This window comes from Ursus maritimus, assembly GCF_017311325.1.
Source record: "Ursus maritimus isolate PB19 chromosome X unlocalized genomic scaffold, ASM1731132v1 scaffold_X1, whole genome shotgun sequence".
In the NCBI taxonomy this organism is placed as follows: domain Eukaryota; kingdom Metazoa; phylum Chordata; class Mammalia; order Carnivora; family Ursidae; genus Ursus; species Ursus maritimus.
The window spans coordinates 19,925,675-19,952,264 of record NW_024423319.1 but is presented as its reverse complement, the minus strand read 5'-3'; the positions used below and the strand labels follow the sequence as shown (position 1 = coordinate 19,952,264).

The 26,590-nt window shown below is 48.1% G+C and overlaps 1 protein-coding gene across 2 annotated transcripts in view; it reads left to right on the top strand.

Annotated features, from left to right (window-relative positions):
* The first annotated feature begins 21,552 nt into the window (after window positions 1-21,552).
* Window positions 21,553-26,590, top strand: part of MTMR1 (myotubularin related protein 1) — a 71,277-nt gene continuing 66,239 nt past the window's right edge. For both annotated transcript variants that reach the window (XM_040628092.1, XM_040628106.1), the window contains exon 1: window positions 21,553-21,652. The gene's annotated coding sequence lies outside the window, so the exon portion shown is untranslated. The remainder of the gene's footprint in view (window positions 21,653-26,590) is intronic.

Below are 26,590 nucleotides of genomic sequence, written 5' to 3'. Positions count from 1 at the left end.
AAGGCATGAAGCCCTCCCAGCTCCCAGATGTGATGGATCTGGAGGCCTGGAGGAGGCCTCAGCGTCCATCTGTTCAGCTAGGGTATGGGCTTCACATTCTTGAAGGTCCCTTCCAGTTCAAATGGCCTTTCTCAGAAAATGCATTTTAATCACTTGTGCACACACAAGATTTATGGCACAAAATAGCACTTGCCTCATGTCTTAGTTTCCTACAAGAAATCACCACAAACTTAGTGGTGATTATCTTACAAGGCATTTATCTTATCACGGTTCTAGAGGTCAGAAGTCTGAAATTGGTCTCACTGGCCTAAGTCGAGGTATCGGCAGGGCTGCGTTCCTTCTGGAAGCCCTAGGGGAGAGTCCTTTTCCTTCTCCAGCTTCTCGTGGCTGCCTGCTTCCCCAGATCTGTGGCCCGTTCCCCTGTCTCTAAAGCCAGCAGCAGAGCATCTTCAAATGTCTAGACTCTGACTCTTCTCCCTCCCTCATTGACATTTAAAGGCCCCTGGCAATTATACTGGGCCCCCCGGGATCACCTAGGCTAGTCTCCCCATCTCAGGGCCAGCTAACTGATAACCTTGATTCCCTCCCCTACCTTAAGGCCCCCCTGCTGTGTAAGCTACCACATTCTCAGGTTCTATGGATTAGGATGTGGATTTTGGAGGAGGGGGCATTATAATGCCCACTGCACCTCAGTCCTTTCAGCTTCAGATGGTGGGTGAGTGCAGGGTGAGAGGTCGAGACTCCGCTAGGCTCTCCCATTACCAGCTACACGGTTACTTCAGGTAAAACCCAGATCAATCCATTTTGTGACATCTCAGACAAAATCTAGCCTTAGAGTTGCCTCTGGCTTTCCTCCCTGTTCTGGCTATGCTTTCTTTTTTTTTTTCTTTTTTAAAGATTTTATTTATTTATTCGACAGAGATAGAGACAGCCAGCGAGAGAGGGAACACAAGCAGGGGGAGTGGGAGAGGAAGAAGCAGGCGCATAGTGGAAGAGCCTGATGTGGGGCTCGATCCCATTACACCGGCATCACGCCCTGAGCCGAAGGCAGATGCTTAACCGCTGAGCCACCCAGGTGCCCCCTAGCTATGCTTTCTATCCTTGCGCCTATCCAAAGCCAGACCATGTGCTTTCAACTCCTTGGTCCCTAAATGGAGGAAAGGGAGCTACTTACTGGAGACATATGTGCCGAACACTATACTATCTAGGATCCCCACAACCTTAGAAAATTGATAGGTTTTTTTCATCATTTTATAGATGATACTAAGGCTCAGAGCCAGAAGTGCTTTTATAAAGTAAGGTCACTTCAACAAAGATTGTCTACCATGACCCAGACCTGTGCCAGCTGGTTTTTATTTGTAAACAGAAATGAGTAAAACAGTGGCCTCCTTCAAGGAGTGCCTGGTCTAGAGGGAAGACAGTTCAGTTACCTGCTAATCCCTATGCAGGGTGCCACCTGCTCTGACAAAGGCAGATGGAGGGTTTTGGGGCCAGGATAGGAGGTCAGGGAGGAACTTCTTGGGAATGCTGTCAGAACTGAGTCTTGAAAGGTAAGTAGGAGCTCGGTCACATCTGGCTTTGGGAAAATGCACATTCAAACCACAGTGAGATACTATCCCACACCCACATATTGGCAAAACTTTTAAAAGTCTGGCAATCCCAAGCATTGAAAAGGTCGTGGGCCAATAGGAATTCTCATACGGTGCTTTGAAGAACAGTTGGCATCATCCGGGGAAATTGATGCCTGCCCTCTGATGTAGCCTTTCCACCCTCAGGCACATAGACACAGACACCCTTGAGAAACGAGAACTGCAATGCGCCAAAAGACATGTACAAGAATATTCCTAGCAGCATTGTCTCCAGTGCCCCCCCAAAAGACCTTGGAACACCTCAAATACCCACCTACAGTAGAACGGACGAGTTGTGGCGTATTCACACAATGGAATTATATGCACCCAGGACGAAGGATCTAACTATAGCTGCGTACAGCACAGATGACTCTCAGAAGCCTGTCGTTGAAAGAAGCCAGATACAAAAGAATATAGACAGTAGTATTCCCTTCGTAGAAGTTCAAAACCAAACAATACTCCTGTTTTGGCTTATATGCAAGGTAACACAACAAAGAGAAGCAAAGAAATTGTCCCCGTCGAAGAGAACAGTACAAATAGAAGCATCTGATACTTTAAACGTGATGCAGTATGTACAGAACCCAAAGGAAGTTGGTGTTCCTGGATCATAAGGTGCACGGGACTGGGACAAGATGGCCGAGATGGAGGCAGGGGCTGGTCAAGGAACTCCCTCAGGGCCATGGTAAAGAACAGGTATTTTCTTCTCTCTGCCATAGGAGCCACTGAAGGAGTCCACTGGGGCAGGGGAGGGATGTGATATAATGTGAGCCAGTGTGGCAGCCAGCAGAGGGTGGGCTGCAGGGTGGCAAGACTGGGGACAGGCCGGTCTGCGGCTTTTGTAGTTGACCAGACATAGGGGATGGGGCCCGGAGTGTGGATGAGTAGAGAGACTATCAGAGTGGAGGAGCAAATGGGGGCAGTGCTGGGTATTCTGTATACAGAAACAGAGATTTACAGATAAAATCACTCAACAGGGCCCCTGGCATGTGGTAGGTGCACAATAGATATTTATCTGAATGCATGAATCAGTGAATGAATGAAAGAAGGAAGGATAGACAGGGCCACACTGCTCTTTCTAGAGAGTTGAGTATAAAGAAGAGAGATTGGATCACAGCTATTGGGAGAGTGGACCAGGAGAATGTGCTTTTTTTTTTAAAGATTTTATTTATCTGAGAGAGCATGAAAGCACACAAGCAGGAGGAGGGGCAAGGGAGAGGGAGAAGCAGGCTTCCTACTGAGCAAGGAGCCTGACGTGGGCCTTGATCCCAGGACCCTGGGATCGTGACCTGAGCCAAGGGCAGACGCTTAACTGACTGAGCCACCCAGGTGTCCCAGAATGTGCTTTTTGAAGGAAGAGACTTAAGCATATCATCTATGGGAGGAAGGATTTGGTGGAGAGCTAGAGATTCACGACAGAACAAGGCCCCAGAGTGGGCATGAGCCCCAGGATAGAGGCAGAGAGGGATTTGCCTTGAATATCAGAAGGGACTTCTGTTTCTCAGCTGTAGCGGAGGAGGGTGGGTACAGATAAAGCAACATTTGTGGAGGGCTGGGTAGCAGGATCATGGCTCCCCAGAAATGTTCACATCCTGATCTCCAGAACCTGGGAATGTGTGAGGTGCCGTAGAAAACGGACATTAAGGCTGCAGCTAGAATTAAGGGAGCTAAATAGATGGTCTTGAGCTGGGGAGATCATCCTGGATTATCAACGTGGGTCCACAGCATCCTTAAAACTGGAAGACGGCTCACCTCGCCATTGCTGGGTTTGAAGGTGGAGGAAGGGGCCACGAGCTGAGGAATGTGGCGGCCTCCAGAAGCTGGAAAAGGCAATGACATGGATTCTCCCCCCAGAGCCTCCGGAAGGGACACAGCCGTACTGACACGTTGATTTTTTGTCCAGTGAGACCTGTGTCAGACTTCTGACCTACAGAACTGCACGAGAATAAGTGTGCATTTTTTAACCTGATTAATGCGTGGCAATCTGTTACAGCACCAGTAGAAGAATACAAGGAGGATGCAGAATCTGGGGAGAGGGGGAGGACCATGCCTGATTAATTCCATTTTCTTAAGCAACATCTGCAATATCAGAGGACTGTCAGCAAATTCAAAATGGCCCAGAGCAGAGGAGGAAGAAGAAGATGAAAAGGTTCCTGAGAAGCAGGCTCTATGGTATGTAGTCCCAATTTACTTCACCAGCAACGGTCACGAATCTCAGGCACCAGTCTTATGGCGCCCCCAAGTGCTTGACAGGAGCAAATGCAATACTCTGGAAGAACACATCTTCATCCTCCACCTCTAGCAATTCTCACAAACCACTTTCCAAGGAACACGAACAGTTCCCGGTAAAAAATTGCAAAGATAGAAAGCCCTCAGTGAAAACCAATGGAAAGGACAGCTAGCAGGAGAGGACTTGTACAGGCTCATGAGAGCCAATGGTGAGCCTCTCTCCAGCTATTCAGTATTCAGTGATGTCAAGATAGTGGTTTGAAACTGGCCAGGATGGAAGGATTTATAGCACAGCAATTAGCAAATGCTACAAATCAGGCTGTTTTTTTTTTTTTTAATTTCAGAGAGCTGATAATTAAAACTTTACCAGCACACCACTGGATGCAGGCTGTAAAAGTACTATGCATATTATCTTTAAAGAAATAAAATCGAAGTGACCTTGAGTTTAGCAATGAGTGTTTAGATAAACACCAAAAGCACACCCATGAAACTTGACGTGATGGACCACATTAGAATTAAAAACACCTGAGACGCCTGGGTGGCACAGCGGTTAAGCGTCTGCCTTCGGCTCAGGGCGTGATCCCGGTGTTGCGGGATCGAGCCCCACATCAGGCTCCTCCGCTATGCGCCTGCTTCTTCCTCTCCTACTCCCCCTGCTTGTGTTCCCTCTCTCGCTGGCTGTCTCTATCTCTGTTGAATAAATAAATAAAATCTTTAAAAAAATAAAAATAAATAAATAAATAAAACTTAAAAAAAAAGAATTAAAAACACCTGCTCTGTGAAACACACTGTTCAGAGAATGAGAAGACAAGGCCCAGAGTGGGAGAAAATATCGGCAGAACACATATCTGATGCTATGTGATTATCACCAGGTTTATAGGAAAATCGGTGGGAAGTACAGAGAATTCCTAGGCACCCCTCCCAGCCACCACTGACACGTTATCATTAACTACAATCTATTGTTTATATTAGGGTTTATCCTCTGTGTTGGACAATCTATGGGTCTTGACTAATGTATAATCACATGTGCCCATCATTGTAACATGATCCGGAGTATTTTCACTGCCCTAAAACTCCTTCGCTCCACCTGTTCGTTCCTCCCTCCCCCCACTCGATTTTCCTAGACACCTGAAACTGCTCAAAAGGGAAAAAAAAAGTCTTTTAATTTTTTAAAAAGGCGTCCCAGGTAATTTTGTGCAGCTAGTTCAGCAAATGTTTAGCAACTATTTTAGGCAATACCCGCGTTTTGGTCAAATCACATCCTTAAATAGAAGCCATTGAAATAATGCATCACTGACTATGGACCCAGCTTCCTTTGCAACACCTTGTGTTGATTGAGACCCCAGACAACAAAATGCTTAGACTACCGGCCTCTGCTCCTGGAAGAGCAGTGCCTGATCCAGGATCTGGTAGGCGGAATGCAGTCCCGTGGAGTGTGGATGGGAAAGAGGAAGACCTTCAAGTACTTAGAGCATCTTCGAACCCAGCATGTCCGTGAGTCTCTGCGCCGGTTTGCAACTGATTTCTCTCAGCTCCAAATCCACCCCTGTTTAGTTGCTCTGTGATAATGGAGGTAGACTCTGTAAATATTTCTCCTTTACCAACTGCTACAGTGTTAATCCTTGTCAGCAGAGAATGCTGGAGAGATACTGGGAGAGAAAGGGGTTGCCCTTCCAGTTCCAGTGGGCCTCCCTTCCGGTGCACCTCGCCTGCTAGCCTCCTGCAAAGCATAACTTCCTCCAGGGCTTGGCTCCCGAGCCTGCAGCATCTTCTGAACTGGCTCCTGTGTGTATGAAGCATGCCTTTTATTTTCTGTACTCTGATGCTTTGATAGCTGCTGCCTTGCTGACCCCGGCGGGACTGCCCCTCACAGGGTTAGCCAATTCCTGGAGACGGTAAATAACTGTCCTGCAAACTTACTTTACAAATGTAACCCAACCAGTCCAGAGCTCTTATCCCCAGCCACCTCCTTTGTCTAAAGGCTTTCACACTCCAGGCCCCTGTCCCCTGGCCGTCATCAGCCCAGGGCCAGGCACCAGGCAGCTAGGGACAGCCTGGCTGCCCCAGAGCTGGCTGAAATTACTCCAGCTAGCCAATCCTCAGCCTGTTCGCCCTGCCTCACCCATCCCTTCCCTCTGAAACCACAATAAAGGCTCCCCCCCTCCCCTCGGTGACCCTGGTGCTTCTCCCTGTGGCCTCGAGTGGTGTGGCATGTCCCCTCTTTTCGGGATCTGTGAATATAACAGTCTCTTCAGTAGCCGTCATCTCTTTACTTACTAGTCAGACTCTTGTTACTCCAATCCCATTAGCAGCTCTTCCTGTTGAACTTTCCCTGTTCTAGTGACCCCATGGTTTCAGTCTTCTGATTAGTCTCTGACTAGTACAGCCTCCTGGGTCCCCTAATCATTTGTAATCATGTTTTCTCCAGGGGATGTTTGACAGGGGAAGTTGTGGTTTTTGTTGCTGCTTTGCAATAGAGACCAAGCATCTGTTTCCAGAATGTCATACAAAGTCAAAAGGGGCTGAACAGAAGTGTAGAATTTCGGTGGGTGGCCATCTCCTGAATTAGAAACATTCCCAAACTGATTGCCCATCACTATAAGGATGATTAACTGAAAGTTGAATTATGGAATGCTGTTTATACGGCTGACCTTTGTAATGGGCCAGTATCCTGTGCTCTAGAACTGAGTTTGAACAGTTTAGAAAATAATTACCACCATGAGAAAAAAACTTAACAGAGAATCTGTAACTTTATGTTTTGTTTTTTATAGCCAATATCCACAATCTTTTAAAAAGAGAATTTCAGGAAACTTACAAAAATACACATAAGATAAAAATAAGCAAGTTAATCAGGGAAACGAGAACACGAAAGCAGGAACAATAAACAAGGTAAGCAGATAGAAGTCAAGCTTCAAGATCTTGTACACTTACCAGAAGCATGTGACATATGTGTTTCTAAAGTTTTTAGCCAAGCACAGTTGACACGATTGGCTTTAGAATTCATAGCGTCCCTCAGCTAAAAATTAAATCAGTTGTTCCAGGAAGAATAACTCTTCCTGGTACAGAAACCAGGCTGGCTTTTTCTCATTGTTCAGGGTCTCGTGAGTCTTGAACCCAATCCACTGGATGTAATCTACATATGGCCACAAAGCCTAGTACAATGTCAGATGTGTACTAAGCACTCAGTAAGGTTTAAGTGAATGAATGTATAAATTTCTACCTATTACTGTGAAAAATACAAAGACTTCCGTGACGAAAATCTTGGAAAGTAATAACGAAATTCTTGGAAAGTAATAACGCGATGGCAATGGCAAGAAAGTCAAAGAGGCCTTGGAATTTGAATGCATTTTTACAGTTTCACCTCCAGGGCCCAGGCTGGCTCAGAAATCCATTGTTCTCCCCACTAACACGTGAGTATCTGTCTTGGGTCAGGCAGGGATCTGAGGGCGTGTGATGCCCCGCAGAAGAGCTCTCAGGAGAAGGGGCTGGCAATCCTCCCGAGAAGGGGGTGCTTGGAGCCCTTAGCAGCCGACATCCCCGCAGCCAGGGCACGGGGGCCAAGCTAAGTGAGTCTGCTTGGGGCTCAACGTGGTCCGCGCCAACACTGAAACTGCTTCATCTAAAAAACAAAACCAAAAAAACAAAAAAACCCAAACAACTACTTCATCTAAGATGACCAGTGAGGGACAGGTGTTTATAGTTGTCATTAAATAATAATAGCTTCTGTCACACTCACCACGTGCCGACCACTGGCCTAAGTGCTTTACATATATTAAAATCCCTTTAATTGCCACAGCGAGCCCACGATGAGGAAACCGAGCACAGAGAAGTCACTTGCTCCAAGTTAGCCCCATGCTGGCTGGTGGAGCCGGTTTCGAACCAAACCGCGGTAGCCAGGAGTCTGTGCTCTGCTGCACTCCACTCTGCTTGCTGCCTCGCCAAAGACTCAGAGTCCTGTCAAAGCGAAACACCGTAGAATATCTTTCTCATCCCTAAATAAACACAGCTCCACCCCTCACTGTTCACTGCCTATAAATTTCAGCCCCTAATGACAGCCAGCCAATGATCCATGCTATTTCAGAGCTAGGAAGAGAAATGGGTGATTCCTATATAATATCTGATACTTGAGCTTATATTTGAAGATGGATAACTTTAGCATTCAAAAATTCCTAACACTCAAAACAGATGGTCAAACCCTCCACTGAAGGTCTTGCCAAGGCGGATCCGGCCCTCCTGCTCCCCAGTCTGCCCTGGGGCCAGAAATTGTGGCTGCCATAGGTGGCAAAGGAGTCACATGCTTTTCTTCCCACTTGGCTGAGCCTCATGGGGTCGTGTTCAGAATGAAAAGAACTCCCCCAACCTCTGTACAACGAACAGGGCAATAGAAGACCTAACATTTGCTTTAGAAGCTGGAGGCTGATGTATAAAGTCCCTACTTGGCAACCATATGCTGCGACAAAACCCTTGTGTGCTTTGGTTTTGGTTTTGCTTTTTTTCATGCTATTGGTGCATGCAATCCAAAAGTCTGGGACTAATTGGTTTGAACTCGGTGTCTCCCTTTTTTCCCCTCTGTGTTGGTTCACTGTATATATCAATTTGACTGGGCCACGGGATGTCCAGATATCTGCTTAAACATTATTTCTGGATGTGTCTGTGAGGGGGTTTCTGGAAGAGATTAGCAGTTGAATGGCCAGACTCAGTAAAGAAGAGGGCCCTCCTCACAGCAGGTGGGACTCTGCCAATGCACTGAGGGCCTGAATAGAACAAAAAGGCTAAGACTCAACTCCTCCTGCCTGACCCGTGAGCTGAGACATCACTCTTCTGCCTCGGTGCTGCTGGGTCTCCAGCCTGCAGATGGCAGATCTGGGACTCCTCTGCCTTCAGAATCGTGTGACCCAGTTCCTCGTAATAAATCTCATCATACCGATAGAGAGAGATTCTGTCTCTCTGGAGAAGCCGACTACATGCTGTAAGCCCTTTCTCAGCCCAATTGTCCCCCGAAAGTACTCTCATCAATTCCATACCATCTCCACACTGCCGAATCCAGGGGACACCTCTCTGCCCCATTTACCAGTGTCTTGGAACCACTTAAAACTCTGTTCTCTTCACCGCCAGGATGCCTCTACCCTGGCTCTTTCCCTGGTCTCTGAAGATGACTTTCTCTCTTCCTTTGGATTCCGTGATAATTTCATGCATCGGACCTTGCCCTGACTGCTTCAGTGTGGCCGCTTTAAGGCGGGATTTATGGAAGGGTTTACTCAGTGAGGCAGAAAGCATGTCTCTGAAACATGCTTGGCAGGTTGAGGCCAGCAAGTCTCCAGAGCTTTGGGGGTGTGGAGTCTCTGGACGGCAGTTTATTTGGGAAGGAGAGCTTGATGCTGCATTTGTAGAGCACCTGCCATAAGACTGAGGACATTTCATGTCAATATCAAAGAAAGATGGGTGGTGGAGATCACAGGCCTCAGAGCCAAAGCCTCCCAAGCCACCCTCCCGCCCTGTCTTTAATTTTAAACCGATGGCTGAGAACTTCTGGATGAATGTGGAGGCACAACTAGGTAATCTGTGGCATTTTCTAATGCAGCTGATGGAGGCAAAGGAGTTAATAACTCCATTCATTTAGCTGTACTTACTTGAAGTGTTGTTGAGAACATCAACCTCACAAAAGGACTTTCGGACACTGTGTTGGCTCATTTTATGCATCAGGTTGGGTAGACCATAGTGCAGAGGTGTTTGGTCAAACACTAATCTAGATATTTCTGTGAAAGTATTTTGTATATGTGATTAATACTTAAATCAGCAGGCTATGAGTAAAGCAGATTGCCCTCCATAAGGTGGGTGGGCCTCATCCAATCAGTTGGAGGTCTTAAGAGCAGAGACTGAGCTCCCCTCAAAAAGGAAGGAACTCTGCTCCAGACTCTGACTTCAGACTCAGGTCAGAACTGCTACATGCTGGAATTTCTAGTCTGCTGGCCTGACCTGCAAACTCAAGACTGGTGCACAATTGTGTGAGCTAATTCCTTAAACGAAATCCCCCTTTGTCTTTCTCTCATTCTGTCTGTACACACAGACACCCTCTATGGGTTTTATTTCTCTGGAGAACCCTGACCTGGTATCCTTGGTAGGCATTCTGGTTCCCCCAATATGTCCACGCCTTAATCCCTGAACCTGTGAATATGTTATGTTACATGGCAAAGGGCAGGGATTTGCAGGTATAATTAAGGTTACAGACTTCAAGCTGGGGTCTGTATCCTGTGTCATTCAGGTGGGTCCTATTCAATCACACAAGTCCTTAAAAGCAGAGAATTTTCTCTGGCTGGCAGCAGAAGAGATGCTTTAGGAGAGGAAGTCAGAGAAATCAAAGAATAAGAGGGGCTTGACCTACCATTGCTGGAGCGGGGGCCACATGGAAAGCACAAGAAGGAATGAAGGCAGCCTGTGAGAGCTGAATGAGCTGGATTCTTCCTCAGAGCCTCCAGAAAAGAGCCCAGCCCTGCTAACACCTTGATTTCAACCTTGTGATACCCTAAGCAGAGGACCCAATTGAGCCCACCGGGACTTTTGACCTACAGAAACTTTGAGAAAGCAGATGTGTGTGGTTTAAGCTCCTAAGTTTGTGGTAATTTCTCATGGCAGAGATAGAAAATGAATCCAGTGCCTAATACTGTATTGAGAAAAGTCTTGAAACATACATGTAGAGAAGTGAACATTTTAAAATGTGGCTAGATGGTGCTTCTGGAATGAATGGGGTTAACGCTGGACTTGTTACAAACCTGGATCCCAGGCGGCAATGTTTTGCAAGGACACACAGAACCTAAGTCCATCTGTTGCGACATTCACCAGGAATTGCCTTGGGATAAACAGCACAATAATAGACACAAAAACGAACACCACGAACTGAACACCCTCCCTGGGCTGGAGCCACAGACAGTGCCAGGCTCTGCTTTATGATGCGGATGGCCTCTACTGTGCAAAGACTGCATCAAAATCTTACTCTTTTGCATTGCCATTAGGACCCCTCCAAACATGGGACCATTTCTTTGCAGGGGCACTCATGTGTTGTCCCGCAGAAGATGAGATTTGCTCATTCCTAGCAAAATGATGTTTTTGAGAAGCTCATTTGATAAGGAATCCTCAGGCCCACTTTCATTTGCTTGATTCCTTTTTCAGAAACGAACATGGTAGCCTCATCCATAGTTACCGAACTGTGGAGCTGAAGATGAAATTTCAAAGAGTTTCTCTGTTTTCAAACTGACCTGCAAACTCTCTCTCCTGAGCTCCAGGCCCCTGTGACCAACAGTCTATTGGACATCTCACCTGGATAACCCACAGGCACCCGTCAAGGCCACATGCATCATTGTGCAGGTCATGCAGGGCCCGAGGGGGTCACACCTAAGGGGGACCACTCACAGTGAAAGCCTCATGGATTTCTAGGTCTGTCATGGCCCTTTGTGGGCATACAGCAGTCAAAGGTTGAACTTTGACAACACTGGCACATCATAACAATTTTATGACAAACAGCGGTCCAGTGTTGTGAGGAAGGGGTCTCATTTCCCAATGCACACAAAAGCACCATGTGGGCCGGGACTGAGGGCAGGGTCAACTTAACACATCCAAAATGAACTCGTTCTACTCACTCACCTCTCTCAGCTGCTTGTCACCCCACATTCCTTAGCTCAGTGACCACTCTCATGCTCTATCCAGTTATCCACGTCTGACATCTTGGTGCCAGCCTTGACCCATCTCTTAACCTCTCCCTCCCTCTCTTCTTCATGCCCAGCATCCCGTCAGTCACTGAGTCCTGTTTGATGTCAGGCCCTCATACATCAGCTTCTGAAATGGTCTTCCCACAGCCACTCTGGCTCCTCCAGTCCAGCCTGCGTCGTGCAATCCCAGCTGTGCTTCTAAAGTGTAAATATGATCAGTCACCCTCCTGTGAGACCTGGCTGTGGCTCCTTGTCACCTCCAATGGTATGTCCAAGTGTGATCTTCAGACCATCTGTGTCAGACTCACTTGAGGCGCTTCATAAAATGTGGATTCGCAGCTTCCCCTGCCCCGCCAAGCTCCTAAAATACAGGCCCCTGCAGGGGCCTCAGAGTGCAGCTGGCAGGACAAGGGTGCCTCAGTTTTGGCCAGGGGAGCAGCAGCGTGGGCCCGACAACTCACTCCTCCCCATGTCTCCCACCACACCAGTGGCCGTCTGATCCCTGACAGGGAGCCCTGGGAAGGCAGGGTGCTCAACCCAATGATTCTGAGCAGGGCCCGATGTGGGCCTGGCAGGATAGAGGAGTTTGGGCCACATGGATGCTGGGACACAAGCCTCCATGGCTCCGGCAGGTTTCTGCGCTGTCCCGGTGCTCTGGCTGATGAATTTACAGCCACGTTAAGAAAGTTGGTGTCAGGAGGTATTCCAAGACAGTAAAGCTTAGAGACATCTCCCTCTCCCAGAGTTCAGAGGAGTGAAGGTAAAGATGTCTCCTTCCCCCTCCCCAGAAAATTACTCGCCTTCCAGGATGATGAGGAATTCCTCCCCCTGGAAGAGAGACTACGCAGGTCACTAGCAGCCCTACAGAAGATCCAAGTTTCCCAGATTTGGGTTTCCCCATCCGTGGTGCACGCCATTGCATGTGCAGATACCATCTGGCCCCCTGATGGTGAAAGGAGATCACGGGGCCAGGCCACCTTCAAGAGAGGGGAGTAGACTCCACCTGTTGACGTGGGCATGGCAAGGTCGCATCGCAAAAGAGCATGTCACCCTGTGGAGATTGGGGCTGGGTGAATCCGTCCGAGATGTTGCCTGGCTGTTGTTTTTGCTGTGAGTAAAAATACACTGTCTTTATTTCTGACCCAGAGGCCTCCTGTCTTCTGTCAGACGGTCAGCATAGTAGGAGGCTAGTGGGGGGGAAACCTTGGATCCTCCACAGCTGCGGACCTCATAGCACGTCGTACCTTTCTCAGAGGGCAGCGACGGTTTGGGCGTGGATTCCTGGCTGAGTGTGGCCAGACGGCAAGAGCAGTGTTTGGGTACTCTACCGCTGCACAAAAATCATCTCAAAACCTTGTGGCTTAAAACACCACTTTATTTCTCAAAAATCTGTGGTTTGACAGAATGAGTCCCCAGCTTCACTGGGTGTTGGCTGGACTACTGGGATGGCTAGAAGGCCTGAAATGTCCTCACTCACGTGGCTGGCAGCTCGTGCTGGCTGCTGGCTGGGGAACTCAGTTGGGGCTGTTGGCTAGGAGCCTTGGTTCTCTTCCACATGGGCCTTTCTGTGTGGCTGGTTGGGTTTCCTCACAGTGTGGCAGCCGAGTTCCAAGAAAGAGCATTCCCAAAATCAGAGGCAGAAGTTGCAGCTCCCTGAAGGCCAAGCCCTGGAAGTTACACAGCACCCCTTCTGCCATGTTCTATTGGTCCAAAGAGGTTATGGGAGGGACATAGATTGTACCTTTTGCTATAGGAGTTGCAAGGTCACGTTGCAAAAGAGCCTGTGGAATGGGGGATATTGTTGCAGTTGTCTTTGGAGGTGCAGTCTACCACAAGAGCGACTATACTATAGTATTTCTCCAAGTGCGCGGAGCCCTGCCTGCTCCGGAATCCAGCACAGAGTGAGGAATTCTTAATCTAGCATAACAGATGCTCCATGTCTTGGCCCTGTTGGCCTCCAGTTGACCTTCTCACTTGCCTTGTCTGACTTTATGCTTCAGCCACAGGAAATCTCTTAGAGTTCACTTGCACATAAGCTGTTTGATCAACTCCACACCTTTGTCCATAACTGTTGCTTCTGCCTGCAACGACTTGAAGATTCAGCTTTGCGTGTACTTTTCTCGGAAGCCTTCCTAACCCCTCTCCTCCCACAGCCCCATGGACTTGCCGCCACCATGGCACTCACCAGCAGGTAATGTCACTTGACTATGAACTTATTAGGCAGCAATATATCTGATTGCTTCTCTGTCCCGGAAGTCCTATGCTTGCTTAATGGAATTGAAAGTCTAACAGTGACTTGCAGGGGGAGGAGTTAAGATGGCGGAGGAGTAGGAGACACCGTTTTCAGCCGGTCCTCCGAGTTGAGCTGGATAGGTACCAGACCAGCCTAAACAACCATGGAACCAGCCTGAGACGCAGGAAGACACATCTGGATCTCTACAAATGAACATCTCCAGCGCTGAGTATTGAGGTACGAAGCGGGGAGCCATGAAACTGTGCACAGATATCGGAAGATAAACGGAAGGAGGGAGCGCCGCGTCGGGCGCCGGGAAGCGGTAGCCACTTGCACGGAGAGCCGGGAGGGCTCACGGACGGCACCGGAAAACAGCAGACTGAGACCGTGGAGCCGGGCGCGCCACCAGGCATCTCGCGGAACCCCGGAATCCCGGTGCGCGCTGGATCCAGACTGAGACCGGGAGATGGGATGCGCTGGGCGGCGCGTGGCGGCTGGCGGCGTTAGAAACACAAAGGACAGAGACGCGCCGGCCCTGGAAGTGAGGGCTGGGACGCCGGGTGTGGGGCGCACATCCCGGGACGCTGCAGGGTTGAGCAGCACCACAGGAACAGAGTTAAAGTGGCCAGAACATTAGTAGAGAACGGGCCGCAATCCCTCTGTTCTGTGACAGAGGCTGAAATTCGGCCGCTGCTGCTCTGACTCTCAGAAGAGGCACAGCAAACCGCCAGGGAAAGCCGCCAGAGAACAAAAGCCTGGAACCGGCTCAGGAGTGCCCATCCCCATCCCCCCTCGCAGGGGACGCCGAGACTCTACCCAAACATGGCTGCCTGAGTATCGGCGCGGCAGGCCCCTCCCCCAGAACACAGAAGGCAGGCTGAAAAATCAAGAAGCCCACAACCCGGGCGCCTGGGTGGCGCAGTCATTGAGCGCCTGCCTTCAGCTTAGGGCGTGATCCGGGCGTTCGAAAGGAGTCCTCACCGGGCTCCTCCGCTGGGAGCCTGCTTCTTCCTCTCCCACTCCCCTGCTTCTGTTCCCTCTCTCGCTGGTTGGCTGCCACATAAATAAATAAATAAAATCTTTAAAGAAGAAGCCCACATCCCTAAGATCCCTATAAAACAAGGGGCACGGCCTGGGACCCAGTCAATAATTTGGGCTCTGGAAACCCCGCAACCTCTCTTCATCAGAATGACAAGAAGGAGAAGCCCCCCCAGCAAGAAAAGACAGTGAGTCTGTGGCCTCTGCCACAGAAATAATGGATATGGATGTAACCAAATTATCAGAAATGGAATTCAGAGTAACGATGGTCAAAATGATGAGTAGAATTGAAAAAACTATTAACGAAAAGGTTACTGAGAATATAGAATCCCTAAGGACAGAAATGAGAGCGAATCTGACAGAAATTAAAAATTCTATGAGCCAAATGCAGGCAAAACTAGAGGCTCTGACGGCCAGTCGCAGAAGCAGAGGAACGGGTTAGTGAATTGGAGGATGGGTTAATAGAGGAAAAAATGAAAATAGAAGATGGTCTTAAAAACTACGCCACGAATGTAGGTTACGGGAGATTACTGACTCAATGAAACGATCCAATGTTAGAATCATCGGCATCCCCCGGGGTGAGGGAAAACAGAGGTCTAGAAGAGATATTTGAACAAATTGTGCTGAAAACTTCCCTAATCTAGCAAGGGAAACAAACATTCGTCTCAAGAGGCAAGAGGACCCTCCCAAGCTCAACCACGACAAACCCAGCCACGTCACGTCATAGTGCATTTCAGTCAAAATTAGATGCAAGGATACAGTATTGAAAGCGGCCAGGGCAAAGAAATTTCTCACGTACCAAGGCAAAAGCATCAGAATTACGTCAGACCTGTCTACACAGACCTGGAATGAGAGAAAGGGTTGGGGAGCATATTTAAAGCTCTTTCAGAGAAAAACATGCAGCCAAGGATCCTTTATCCAGCAAGGCTGTCATTCAGAATTGATGGAGAAATAAAGACATTTCAGAATCGCCAGTCACTAACCAATTTTGTAACCACGAAACCAGCCCTACAGGAGATATTACGGGGGGTTCTATAAAAGTAAAAAGGCCCCAAGAGTGATACAGAACAGAAAGTCACAGCCAATACAAACAAAGACTTTACTGGCAACATGGCAACATTAAAATCATATCTCTCAGTAATCAGTCTTAATGTAAATGGTTTGAACGATCCCATAAACGCCACAGGGTTGCAGATTGGATAAAAAGAAATGACCCATCCATTTGCTGTCTACAAGAGACTCATTTCAAACCCAAAGATGCATTCAGACTGAGAGTAAGGGGATGGAGTACCATCTTTCACGCAAATGGACCTCAATAGAAAGTGGGGGTAGCAATTCTCATATCAGATAAATTGGATTTTAAACTACAGACTATAGTTAGAGACGCAGAAGGGCACTATATTATTCTTAAGGGAAGTATTCAACAAGTGGATATGACAATTATAAATATATATGCCCCCAACAGGGAGCAGCAAGATACACAAGCCAACTCTTAACCAGAATAAAGAGACATATAAATAAAAATACATTAATAGTAGGGGACCTCAACACTCCACTATCAGAAATAGACAGAACACCCTGGCAAAAACTAAGCAAAGAATCAAAGGCTTTGAATGCCATACTCGGCAGTTGGACCTCATAGATATATATAGAACACTACACCCCAGAACCAAAGAATACTCGTTCTATTCTAATGCCCATGGAACATTCTCAAGAATAGACCATGTTCTGGGACACAAAACAGGTCTCAACCGATACCAAAAGATTGAAATTATCCCTGCATATTCTCAGACCACAACGCTCTGAAATTGGAACTCAACCACAAGGAAAAATTTGGAAGAAACTCAAACACTTGGAGACTAAGAACCATCCTGCCGTGAATGACTCGATAAACCAGGAAATCAAAAATCAAATTAAACAATTTATGGAGACCAATGAGAATGAAAATACAACAGTCCAAAACCTATGGGATACTGCAAAGGCAGTCCTAAGGGGAAATACATAGCCATCCAAGCTCTCACTCAAAAGAATAGAAAAATCTAAAATGCAGTTTTTATATTCTCACCTCAAGAAGCTGAACAGCAACAGAGGGACAGGCCAATCCACTCACGAGGAAGCAGTTGACCAAAATTAGAGCTGAAATCAATCGCAGAAACCAGAAGTACAGTAGAGCAGATCAACAGGACTAGAAGTGGTTCTTTGAGAGAATCAATAAAATTGACAGACCCCTGGCAAGACTTATCCAAAAGAAAAGAGAAAGGACCCAGATTATAAAATTATGAACGAAAAGGAGAGGTCACGACGAGAGCACATTGAAATGAAGGATTATTAGAAATTTTTATCAAGCTATATGCCAATAAACTAAGCAATCTGGAAGAGATGGAATCCTTCCTGGAAACCTATAAACTACCAAGATTGAAACCAGAAGAAATTGATTCCTTAAACAGGCCAATTAATTATGAAGAAATTGAGTCAGTGATAAACAACCTTCCAAATAACAAAACTCCAGGCCCAGACGGTTTTCCTGGGGAATTCTACCAAACATTCAAAGAAGAAATAATACCTATTCTCCAAAGCTATTTCAAAAATAGAAACAGAAGGAAAGCTACCAAATTCATTCTATGAGGCCAATATTACCTTGATCCCCAAATCAGGCAAAGACCCCATCAAAAAGGAGAATTACAGACCGATTTCCCTAATGAATATGGACGCCAAAATCCTCAACAAGATACTTGCTAATAGAACTCAACAGTACATTAAAAGGATTATCCATCACGATCAAGTGGGATTCATACCTGGGATGCAAGCGTGGTTCAATATTCGCAAATCAATCAGCGTGATACATCATATCAACAAGAAAAGACTCAGGAACCATATGATCCTCTCAATCGATGCCGAAAAAGCATTTGACAAAATACAGCATCCTTTCCTGATTAAAACCCTTCAGAGTGTAGGAATACAAGGTACATTTCTCAATCTCATAAAAGCCATCTATGAAAAGCCTACTGCAAATATTATTCCCAATGGGGAAAAGCTGGAAGCCTTTCCCTTAAGATCAGGAACTCGACAAGGATGCCCACTCTCGCCACTATTATTCAACATAGTACTAGAAGTCCTTGCAACAGCAATCAGACGACAAAAAGGGATCAAAGGTATTCAAATTGGCAAAGAAGAAGTCAAAATGTCTCTCTTTGCAGATGACATGATACTCTATATGGAAAACCCAAAAGAAGCCACTCCCAAACTATTAGAAGTTATAGAGCAATTCAGTAACGTGGCAGGATACAAAATAAATGCTCAGAAATCAGTTGCATTTCTATACAAAATAACGACCGAAGAAAGAGAAATTAGGGAATCCATCCCATTTACAATTGCACCAAAAACCATACGTTACCTTGGAATTAACTTAACCAGAGACGTAAAGGACCTATATTCTAGAAACTATAAATCACTCTTAAAAGACATTGAGGAAGACATAAAAAGATGGAAAGATATTCCATGCTCATGGATTGGAAGAATTAACATAGTTAAAATGTCCATGCTACCCAGAGCAATCTACACTTTCAGCTATCCCGATCAAAATACCAAGGACATTTTTCAAAGAATGCAACAAACAGTCCTTAAATTTGTATGGAAACAGAAAAGGCCCCGAATCTCCAAGGAACTGTTGAAAAGGAAAACAAAGCTGGGGCATCACAATGCCAGATTTCGAGCTGTACTACAAAGCTGTGATCACAAAGACAGCATGGTACTGGCACAAAAACAGACACATAGACCAATGGAACAGAATAGAGAGCCCAGAAATGGACCCTCGGCGCAACTAATATTTGATAAAACAGGAAAAACATCCGTGGGAAAAAGACAGTCTCTTCAATAAATGGTGCTGGGAAAATTGGACAGCTACATGCAAGAGAATGAAACTTGACCACTATCTCACACCATACACAAAAATAAACTCCAAATGGATGAAAGACTCTGATGTGAGACAGGAACTCAAAATTCTAGAGGAGAACATAGGCAACAACCTCTACGACATCGGTCAAAGCAACCTTTTTCATGACAAATCCCCAAAGGCAAGAGAAACAAAAGATAAAATGAATTTATGGGACTTCATCAAGATTAAAAGTTTCTGCACATCCAAGGAAACAGTCAGAAAAACTAAGAGGCAGCCCACGGAATGGGAGAATATATTTGCAAATGACAATACAGATAAAGGACTGGTATCCAAGATCTACAAAGAACTTCTCAAACTCAATACACGAGAAACAAATAAACAAATCAAAAAATGGGCAGAAGATATGAACAGACACTTTTCCAATGAAGACATACAAATGGCTAACAGACACATGAAAAATGTTCAAAATCATTAGCCATCAAGGAAATTCAAATCAAAACCACACTGAGATACCTTACGCCAGTTAGAATGGCAAAAATAGACAAGGCAAGAAACAACAATTGTTGGAGAGGATGTGGAGAAAGGGGATCCCTCCTACATTGTTGGTGGGAATGCAGTTGGTACAGCCACTCTGGAAAACAGTGTGGAGGTCCCTTAAAAGTTAAAATTGAGCTACCCTATGATCCAGCCATTGCACTACTGGGTATTTACCCCAAAGATACAGACGTAGTGAAGAGAAGGGCCATATGCAACCAATGTTCATAGCAGCAATGTCCACAATAGCTAAATCGTGGAAGGAGCCGAGATGCCCTTCAACAGATGACTGGATTAAGAAGTTGTGGTCCATATACAAATGGAATATTACTCAGCTATCAGAAAGAACGAGTTCTCAACATTTGCTACAACATGGACAGCACTGGAGGAGATAATGCTAAGTGAAATAAGTCAAGCAGAGAAAGACAACTATCATATGATTTCTCTCATCTATGGAACATAAGAACTAGGTTGATCGGTAGGGGAAGAAAGGGATAAAGAAAGGGGGGGTAATCAGAAGGGGGAATGAAACATGAGAGACTATGGACTATGAGAAACAAACTGAGGACTTCAGAGGGGAGGGGGGGTGGGGGAATGGGATAGACCGGTGATGGGTAGTAAGGAGGGCACGTATTGCATGGTGCACTGGGTGTTATACACAACTAATGAATCATCAAGCCTTACATCGGAAACCGGGGATGTACTGTATGGTGACTAACATAATATAATAAAAAATCATTTAAAAAAAAAAAAAAAAAAAAAAAAAAAAAAGAAAGTCTAACAGTGTCACAGTGAATTCCTCAATGGCCTAATCCTCCTTGAAGAATACAGTACTGAAAATGTTTAAAATTAAAATTTCACCATTTTCTTTCTGACAAGTCTCAGGGCAGCTGGGATGCTTGCATACAGTTCTGGAGGCTGAAAAGTCCAAGACTGAGGTTCAGTTCCTGGTGAGAGCCCTCTTCCTGGCTAGCCCACAGCTGTCCCTCACTGTGTCCTCACATGGCCTTTCCACAGTGCCTGCTCATGGAGAGAGTGAGACCAAACTCTCTGGTGTCTCTTCTTTCAAGAGCAGTAATCTCATCATGCCAGGGCCCCATCTTTATGATCTAATCACCTCCCAAAGGCCTCATCTCCGAATACCATCAATTGAGGGTTAGGGCTTCAACATATGAATGGTGTGTGTGTGTGTGTGTGTGTGTGTGTGTGTGGACAGAAACATTCAGTCTGTGGATTAAACATTTAAAACCAGAGCCTGCAGGAAATGAGTCTCCAGTGCATCTGGAGATCTCCCCGTTCTTCCTCCCAGCCCTCTTCAGTGTCACCCTTTCACCCCAGGGTCACCCCCTCTTGGGTGTACAATGGCTGCGGGGCCTCCGGGCATCACATCCTCATCCTCAAGGTTCAGTTCGAAGTTATTAAGCTGGTAAGGCAGAATGGGTCTGAGATGGGAATGGGTATCTCCCTGTCTACAGGTCTGCTTTGCGTCAGGGTCATAGCTCTGTTGTCTGTATCCAGGGAAATCACAGCAAAGGGCTTAGTCATGATTGCCATCCCCACCCTTAACAAAATCAGGGGTGAGATGAGAGGGGATGAGCCTTTATCATCAGATATTGGCTGGATTTCCATAGCAACAGAAGTTAAATGTTTCTCTTAATATAAACCAGGGGCGGAAGTTCCGAGGGCGGCATCAGAACACTCGGTGGCCCCACAGATGGCGGGGAGGTGGGTTTGTGGGAGGGAGGAAAGAATGGTGTGGGGAGGAGTTGCTAAAATGTCTTGCAGTTAGTTGGTCGAGCTTTGAGACAACAAGACCATGGACGCGCAGGGGCCTGGGCGGCCCTCACCTCAAAGCTTCCCTGGGAAGGAAAATCGAGGGGAAACAAACCGTTTTAATCCCTAAATGTCCCCCAACTTTTTTGCAGCCCGGTACCTCCCTGGCCCTCGGGCGCGTTCCCGCGCGCAGCCAGGGGACACGGGCCATCGGGGGCTCCCGACGCCTGCGGCCTGGGCCCAGGTGGGGCTCCGCGGACGGGGGCGCGGCCGGCCCCGCGCGCCGCTCCCCGCCCCCGGCCCCGCGCGCGGCCTTGTGGGTAGCGCGGGGCCGCCAGGTGACAGCTAATGGCGGCGGCCGCCTGAGCCGGCGGGCGGCGCGGCACGGCTCGGCGGCGGGCCCTTCCGGGCTCCGCTCCCCTCTCGCTGCGGCTTGCCCGGGGCGGCGGGCCCGGCGCGCCATGGACAGGCCGGTGGCGGCGGCGGCGGCGGCGGCGGCAGCGGCGGCGGCTGGCAGCGAGGGCGGCGGGGGCCCGGGCCCGGCGGGCGGCAGGAGGCCCCCTCGTGGCGCTGGGGGCCCCGTCGCCGGCTCCCGGCAGCCCAGCGTGGAGACCCTGGACAGGTAAGCGGCACCCGGGCTGCCGCGGTCCCCGCGCCCCGACCCCCGAGGGCCCCGCGCGCCGCGCCGGTCGAGGCCGGTCGTGCCCCACTCGGTGCCCTGCCGGGTCCCCCTCCCGCCCCCGCCTCCCCGAGACCCCGGACCCTGCCCCCACCTCCCGGGCCGAGCACCTGGCTCACTTCCGCCTCGCGGGCTGGGGCTCCCTGCGCCCCTGAGGGGCTTCGCAGCTGTCAAATCTTCTCAGTGCGTCTTCCCGCCGCACCTTGGAAGATGCCTGGCTGGCCTTGCTGCGGCCACGGAGCCTTTGGGAGGAAATTTCACCCGGGCTCTCCTCCTTTCCCGTGGCCTTCCCTCCTGGGGTTGGAAGACCAAAATCCCGCCGCCGCTGCTTGAGGGGTCTTTGACGTTGGGGTTGGGAGTGGGGACTGGAGGACGTAACCCCGTGGCTGCTGGAGCCGGTGCAGATGGAGGCAAAGTTACCCTGATTTGAAAAGCTGGGATGGAAAACTTCCAAGCTGCTCCTGATGCAAGAACACACAATCGTTTATTTCAGTCTTTACACTTTGAAGGAACCCGGTTCATTGTTTCGTGAACACATGAGCCTGCTACTGCTTCTTAGGCAGTTGCAGAGCCAATATAAATCAGAAGTGAAAACCAACCATGTCCAGCTGGAAGGGCCATCTTAAGGCTCCGAGGACAAGCGATGGGTTGGTTATCCCATAGCCCGGAATATCCAGTTTTCCCACATCTTGGCTATTTGGCTGGCACGAGAGTGCAGTCAGGCGAGACAGAGTGTTGTAAGGCAGCTTGGTCAGTTTCAAATGCACATACTTGCCTGTGTTAGTCATAACAGAGAGCTGAACTTTTGGGAGTTTCCCGAAGCATAGGAACAACAAGAAACACTCCCTTTGTTTCTGACTCTGTAATTACACTGTATTTTTGCCAATTAATGGTGCAAGAGGTCAGCTTTACTGAGAACTAATCACAGCTAAGATAGTACTTGGAATGGTCAGAATTCCACTCATTTGCAGATATTCTACAATGTATGAGGGCTTGGAGAGTTAGAGAATAATACAAGATGGCTTTTGCTCTCTCTGGCTTACCATCTAGTGAAGAATATGAACAAACCAGCAATTTAAATCGAATGTGCTGAGTGCTGGGGTAGGGGTACACACAGAAGTACTCAGGATGGGGATCATCTGAGAAGCTTTTTAAGTACTCCAGGTGACCAGGCCCCACTCCTTAAGGCTTCTGATTCAGGAGATTCGGGGTGAGGGCCAGGCGGTAGTATTTTTCAGAAAACCTCTGCAGACTCAGTTGTGATCCACTGCACTGTGGGCACATGGAGGTGAGGTGTTTGATTTATTTTTAGTGGAGGGGGGCTGGGGATTATGGTCAGTTAAGGGAAGGAGGCCTTCTGAGGAAGCTGACATTTGAATTGAATGGCGACGAATGAGAAGTTAGCCAGGGGACAGGGTGGGGAGGACTTTTTGGCCATGGGAGTGGAATGTGCAGTCGTGCAGGCGATACTAGACGTGGGGAACTGGTAAGACAGAAGATGTGTGGGAAGGCAGGGGCCAGATCTTGAAGGGGCTTGGGTGCCTTTCTAGGGAATTGTGCTCTTCTTTGCCATTCTTCTCAGGAGCATGGTTCTGTGTAATCCAGTGCTGGATCCAAGGGCAGATTCTTGGGTCCCACCCTAAGTCTAGTCTGTCCACCTCTGGGGTAGAGCCTGGAATTCTGCACTTTTAACAACTACCTATAGCTGCAAGTAGGTTGGGCCAGGTGGTCTCTCTTGCCCAGGATGGTGCTGGTTTACTGGTGGAGCAGGTGCAATTATTAATAGCGAGCATACTCCTTCAACTCACAGTAGTGTCTTGGTTTGGTTGGGAAATTATGTGGTCACCCTACCTCTAGGGACCACAAAAGGATTTCCATCAGGTGAGCTACGGATGGGATTGATGTTTGAGAACATTCGTTCTGCAGTGGTGTGGTGAATGGACTGGAGGCAGGGAGTCTTACCACTCGAGTAGCCTATGGAAATGCTAATCATTCGCTCACTTATATATGAGCGCCTGCTCTGTGTCGGGCACTGTGGGAGTCTGGAGGATTTGACAGGGAACGGACACACACAAATCACTGCCCTGGTGGAGAGTATGTTTGGTGATAGAGGCAGACAAAAAACAAGTAAACTGTATTCTCTGTTAGATGGTGACAAGTGCTAGGGAAAAAGTAAGTTGGGAGGGGGATATGAGGTGTTGGGGGCCTGCAGTTTGGGGGGTGAATTGGAATTTTACCCAGGATGGTCAAGGAAAGCCTGGCTGAGAAAGGTGACATTAAAGTACTGCCCCTAAAGAAGGGAGGGATCCAGTCATATAGATATTGAGGGGCACAGCATTCCAGGCAGAGGCCTGTGCACCCCGGGTGGGAGTGTGCGAAGTGTGCAAGGATCAGCAAGGAGACCAGTGTCCCTAGTGGGGAGGGAGCTAGGGAGAGAGGAGTAGGGGTTGAGGTCAGAGAGGTCACAGGGACAGATGGTGGAGAGTCGTGGGGATCCACTGGGGCTTTTGGAGCAAAGGAGTGGCATACTCTGGTGTAGATTTCAGTGAGCTCCCTATAGCTGCTTTGTGGACAACAGACTGAAAGGGGGGAAGGGGTTGAAGCAGAGAGACTAGCAGGTAGGAGACTATTACAGTCATCCAAGTGAGAGAGGATGGTGGCCTAGACAGAGCATTGGGGTAGAGGAAGGGAGAAGTGGTCAGATTGTAGATATAATTTGAAGAAAACCTGCAGGGTAGAGCCAATAGGGTTTGCTGAAGATTGGTTGTTGGGTAGGAGAGAAGAATCAAGATGCCAGGATTTTTGGCTTGTGGGAAAATGGTGTTGCCGAGATGAGGAAGCCTCTGAAAGGAACATGGTTAGGAAATTAGTAGGCTCTCGGCCCTAGACATACTGGTTCTGACATGCCAGTTGTATGTCTCAGAGCAGAGGTCAAAGAGGCAGTTGGTTTATATGGACCTGGAGTTCAGGGGTGTTGTCGGCGCTGGAGACCTAAATTTGAGAGTCTTTGGCCTAGAGATGGGGCCTAAATTCAGGAGGCAGGAGGAGAACACAGAAGAATGATGGGTGTCTGGAAAAGGGAGTTGCAGTTAGGAACTGAGTAAGGTGCATTCTCAGGATCCTAGCCTATGAGAGTGACGTGGCTTGGTGAGCATTCAGATGTGAGAGTGAACTGAAGTGGGGGGCGGGCTCCAAGGTCGACCCCAGCTTTTGGGCATGGGGTACCGGGGTAACTAACTGACTGTGCTCTTCCCTGACCTAGGAAACACAGGGATGGGGGAGTGGGTTGCAGGCTGAGCACCTGATGCTGGTTTCGACAGGTTGAGTTGGCAGGGTCTCAGGACCGACTAGTACAGATGTCTCCTTGGATCGCGGGCATCCAGATCAGGAGAATCCAGGTTGGAGAAGCAGAGCTGGCCTCCTCCAGGCTGCCGGTGGTTCTTACTACCAGGAGAGTGGTGGGAGATTGCACAGGGGGGCCTGGCCTGCCTTCTGTGATCTGCCATCGTGACAGGCTCTGATTCATACTCTTCTTTGAAGAGTGACTCCTAGAGTGGAACCTGGCAAGGTTCAGCCTTGCCCCACGGACTGAGGAGCCCTCCCCTCTCTCCTGAATACTGTACTTCATGACGACAAAGCTGCGGTCCTGCAAGAGGATGTGGCTTGCTCAAGGTCACAGAGCTAGCTAGTAACAGAAGCAGGACTCGGATCCAAGCCTCCTGTCTACCAGCCCACTATACCATGCTGTTTGTGACTGTGTTGGCCAGGACACTTCTGGTTGCAAGTGACAAAAAACACAACTCATTCTAACTTAAGCCGAAAAGGAAATGTCTTGGTGCACATTGCTGCTGCAGACGAGGAAAGATGGCCACAGGCACATTTGGAGCCAGAGTTGCACACAGCATTGTTGGGGCTCCTCATCTCTTGCTTTTTTCTTGTCCCATTCTTTATCTCTGTGGGTTCCTCAAGGTGGTGGGGGTGGGGAGTGGCCTCCAGCGGTGCTTGGGATCTAAGAGGAAAGCCTGGGACTGGCCTGGTCCAGGTCACTCCCCTACAGTCTTCTCAGGAAGAGCAAGGTTTAGCCCCACTCTCCTCCCCCCCGAGAATCCTGTGAAGTGGGGAAGTACAGTTTCCCCCAGTAGAGAAGTGTCCTTATCAGAAGAAGGAGGAAGGGATGCTGGGCAGATGGTAACAACAGGTCACCCACAGTGGGTGACCAGGCAGGTTCCTACTGTTAGATTTGCAATCAGGGGTGGGTGCTGGCAGGGAAGAAGGCATTGTGATGAGAAAAGTATGATATAACTGGCAATAAAGGGGACTTAGCCTTTAAAAAAGAAACTAAAATCCCTCCCCTTTCCCTCCTTTCCTCTCAGTTAGAAATTGTAGTAAATAGATTTATGACATATGATAGGAATGTCTGCTCATTCAGTGCATGTTTTTACTTATGTTTTCAGCCCTGCTGCTTACCCCTGGGCTATCTTGATCAGAGGCAGAAATTTAGATCACTAGTAGAGAACATTAGATATCTTCATTTTACTGTTTAGGTTATTTCACATACTGCCTAGGGATTCCACTTTTTTCAGTCTTTCCAATGTATGAGTGTGGATTTAATTAGTGATGAGATTTTTATAGGTGAAAGCTACCTGCAGGGTGAACTTTAGTGAGCATCTTTTGCCCTTTGCTTGATTCCTTCAGTACTTTGATGAGGAGCTTGGCCCCTTGGGGGCAATTTTTAATTCCCTCACTGCCTAGTCTGCTTCTGTGTTCCTTTAGGTCAGGTGGGCACAGCCAGACCACTTACCAGTCATGTGACCTTGGTCAAATGCTGGAGCCTTGCTTTTCTCATCTGTAAAATGGGCCACTATGAGGCTTTGGTGTGTG